A 4,845-nucleotide genomic window follows, 5' to 3' on the forward strand; every position below is an offset into this window, starting at 1 on the left:
AGTCCATCTTATAATTAATACTTACCCACAATTTTGAAACTGCATTTGGGTTCATCCAATCATTATCCTATAATTAACACTTAAACGCCTGGAGTATCAGTCCAGCCATTTTAGTTTAGAGGATCTTCAATATTCAATTTTAGTTCAATTTTACTTTGGGTATTACAAATATCACATCAATATTTGTAAGATCATGTATTATAAATAGTAATTTGAGACTAAATTATAAAATTTATCACTTTAATATTTGATTTTAATATTAAATTGTATAAAAAATAATAAAATTTAATTAATTTTTTATCAAAATAAAATCTTCTTTCTAAAATAAGATCGATCTTATTTCATTAATCAGTTATAATATGACGTAAAATTTAAAATCGTTTTATTTCACGTCAAATCTAAAACTTCAGAAACACTCTATTAAAATTCATATTAATTTTAATTCTGCAACAAATATGATTAGATATTATATATCATTAAAATTAGAAAAAAATTAAGGGATTTGTATTTTGATTTTCAAGAAACCATTTATGTTAACTTCTAAAATCAATGAAACAATGTTGAATTGATATTACATGAATTAGGGATATCGATATAATAAAAAATAAAACTAATCAGATAGAGGAGAAGAATGATTCAGAGTGTATTAGAGTAAATCTTTATAATAGTCCTTAAAATTCACGCTATTACTTAAAATGGTTCTTGAGATCTAAAATTTTTAATAATAGTCCTCTAGATAAAGCTCCAAGTACCATAGTGGTTCCCATGTCATTTTTAGCGCTAAGTCAGTCGTCGGAGTGCTGATGTGGCCATCCGTTACCACGCTGGACAGTCCTAATGGCTAGATGATGTGGAATTTAACAACAACTAGAAGAGAAACTCTGATCTTTTCTATTTTTCGATAGAGTAAAGTACTATTTTGATACTCGAAGTTTGAACTAAATTTTAATTTGGTCCTTAATATTTTAAACATTCTATTTTTGTCCTAAAAATTTTTAAACATGTTCAATATTGTCATACCGTGAAATTTATACGAATAGTTAACGAAATGAGTGATGTGAATATTAACAGTGTTATTGTTAAGTCACATCTTCTTCCTTATATTAGAGAAATATAACCAAAACCTTCTTATAAAAATTTTTCTTCTCAATTTTCTTCTTGTATAAAAAATTTCAAATTTCATCAATCACCCATTAACGTTTCAAAATCAAAGAAAAAGTCTTTCGTTGGTGATCGTTGGTGAATTAATGTTACTTATGTGCTAAAATCAAAAGTTATTGACTATTAAATATGCTAATTGTTTGTGTTAGATTTAACAGTGGGATAATATTGAACCCATTTAAAATTTTTTAGAACTAAAATAGAATATTTAAAACTTTTTGGGATTGAAATAAAGCATTTAAAACGTTAAGGACCAAATTAAGATTTGACCCAACGGTTGGGGATCAAATAATACTTTATTCTTTTCATAATTGAATAAAGGTTTGACAATCCAAATAAATGCAACAGATGTTTAAACACACTTTCAAAAGAAAACCATAAGTGTTTTGGTTTGCATTTTATTTTCTGTTTTTATTTTTAATATTTTCTATTTTTAGAATTTTATGAAAAAAAAAGAGAAAATACGAAATAAAAATAGAAAACAGGATTTTATTGTTTTTACTGTTTTCTCTTTTTCTTATACAAAATTTCAAAAAAAAAATACTAAAAATAAAAACAAAAAATAAAAATACAAATCAAACGCATCCTATGTTTTTATTTATTTATTTTTTTAGATATTTGGCTACTTTTCATTTTTCATTGTGAATAACTTAAGTTTGAACACCTGTTTTTTGATACGTGAATATATCCAAACAAAATAGTTGCATTCATAAGACCTCAAAATCAAAATTTTTCTTAGTTTAGTCCATATTAACAATGATAGTTAACAAGGCCTAATTTCTCTTTAAGAGAACTTTTCTCCTTAGAAAGGAGAGTTCTTTAAGAACATAAGATTCTTCATCTGAAACAGATTTATTAATTCACACTCATACTTCTTCATTTTATTTATATCATTTATATTCACATAGTAAACTTGTCAACATCTCATCTGAAGATAATGGCAAACCAAGAATGGGTACTTATTGATGGGAGGACAATCACCGAACAGTAGGAGTTCAAAGCAAATTACATCAATCTTGTTGGTAAGGTTATTAGTGATAAAGAACTGGCCTTTAAAACCATCAAGAACACATTGTTCGGAATATGAGAAAACTCAAAGGGGGTATCAATATCTGAAGTAGAGAAAAATAAAATTCTAGTAAGTATTAAAAACAAAAGGAGATATATGTAAATATTGAAAGAGGGCCATGGAGCATACGAGGACAACTACTCAATCTACAGCTATGGATACAAGAAAAGTCCATTTTTGAGGTTAAACATGATTACATGGAGATGTGGGTGTAAGTTGGGCTTCATCAGGAGTTTATAAGTGTAGAAACAGCAAGAAGCATTTGCAATATGATGGGGGAATATTGTAGAGGTCAAGGATCCAAAGGTAGAGGAGATACTAGAAAGAATGTATCTGAAAAGAATAACATTTATATGGAATGAGAACCGAGAGTTTTCAGTATGGTAATTGTGTCCATATACATAATATAAAAGGTCCTGGGAAAGCCAGAGGCGAATCTAGAACTTCGACACTTAGATTTAAAGTTAAAACTTATAATTTGAAACCATAACATGGTAATCTATTTAGGGCGCTTAGATTTTAATCCACTTTCTAACTTAACCCTTCACAAGTTCTACCATTCCTCCAAAACTCCGGTGGAACTGTTCTCGTCACTCCTCCGCCAGACAAGGGGCCTCTCAGTTGCACAGACAAACAATACAAGTAAGGAAAACATAAAGAGGATGCAGTTACAACATGTAAAGCATATAGCAAGTAGACATAGTAATGCAAATAGGCAAACCCAGATAATGCAAACTCAATCAAAACAAACAAATGCATATGATGAATGTCTGCCCTATGGCTATTAGTCTCATCTATCGGTTACAAAGCCAAACCCGACATATCCGGTAGCTAGTCCTGGACAGAACACCACAACATGGAATAGGTATTACTCATCTCCCCATGCCGGTGTTTACCCAACCCAGAGTAGGTATTACTTGTCTACTTAGGTAGGTGCCTCAAACCATAACTCGGGTAGGGATTACACGTCTATCCACAGGCCATGACTCGGATAGGAATTACTCGTCTATCTTTGGATAGGAATTACTTGTCTCCACTCGAAATCGTATCATACTTATGGATTACTCATCTATTCTCAAAGTTATGTCTCGGATAGGGGTTACTCATCTATCCCTAAAGTCATTACTCAATATCTCATTCAATTCATCATGTATTCAGAGTTTCAACATTCCTCAAGCTCATACTCACCACCTCACAATCTTTTTTCACTTCCAAGTTACCAGCTCTTCATAGTTCAACCCACTTCATTATCATTACAACTAAATTCTAAGGTCTTGGAGAGTAGAAATAGAGGTTTAGAGGTTCAAAATCATGTTAAAATCACAAAACTCAAGTTGCTGAAAAATAGGGTCCTGCGTACGCATGCATGGTCTCACGTACGCGGAGGTGCATTTTTGCCCTGCTCGCGTATGCATGTACTCCTGCGTACGTCGGCCATCAAAACAGAATAGAATACCCGCGTCGCGTGCAAGTGTCTGTGTACACAACTCCTTTAAATTCTCATTCTCGCGTAAGCATACACCCTATCGCGTACGCGGGACATCAAAACAGAATGGAATGCCTATGTAGCGTGTGTGATCGCGTATGTGAGTTCTGTAGAATGGCTAAAAATTTTTAAGTGTTGCAAAATTTTATTTTATACACCAAACTTCCGACGCGCATAACTTTTTCGTTAAAAATCGTTTTTTATCCCTTTTTTGAATGGCATAAACTTTACGAACCCAATTTTCATTTAAGAGAAGTTTGGGGGTCCGGAAGCCGAGTTATGGTGCGTCAAAATTTCTTCAAAAATAAGTTTTTCTCAACAAATCTTAAACCTTTATTTTTACCAATTTCTTTTACCAAAATCAAACTTCTACCACTCAAAATGACACCAACCACATCCAACACAGCGCATATCCTATCACAACCATCCATACCTCAATTTAATAATCTTTATCCAAAAAATTCTCAATTATACAAAAATATTTCTCAATTTATCAATATTCATATACCCTTATTCATTATTCTCATTCATCAATCTATTTTTCCAACCACAATCACATTCACATCATGATTCATTTATCTAATCAAACATCATCAGTTCTACATATATTGTCAACTAAATCACTAAATATGCTTGATGAGCGGATAATTTGTACGCTTTTTGGCATTGTTTTTAGTATGTTTTTAGTATGATCTAGTTAGTTTTTAGTATATTTTCATTAGTTTTTAGTTAAAATTCACTTTTCTGGACTTTACTATGAGTTTGTGTGTTTTTCTGTGATTTCAGGTATTTTCTGGCTGAAATTGAGGGACCTGAGCAAAAATCTGATTCAGAGACTAAAAAGGACTGCAGATGCTGTTGGATTCTGACCTCCCTGCACTCGAAGTGGATTTTCTGGAGCTACAGAAGCCCAATTGGCGCGCTCTCAACGGCGTTGGAAAGTAGAAATTCTGGGCTTTCCAGCAATATATGATAGTCCATACTTTGCCCAAGATTTGATGGCCCAAACCGGCGTTCAAAATCACCCTCAGAATTCCCAGCGTTAAACGCCGGAACTGGCACAAGAATGGGAGTTAAACGCCCAAACTGGCACAAAAGCTGGTGTTTAACTCCAAGAAAAGTCTCTACA

The sequence above is a fragment of the Arachis duranensis genome, chromosome 7 (genome assembly GCF_000817695.3).
Source record: "Arachis duranensis cultivar V14167 chromosome 7, aradu.V14167.gnm2.J7QH, whole genome shotgun sequence".
In the NCBI taxonomy this organism is placed as follows: Eukaryota; Viridiplantae; Streptophyta; class Magnoliopsida; order Fabales; family Fabaceae; genus Arachis; species Arachis duranensis.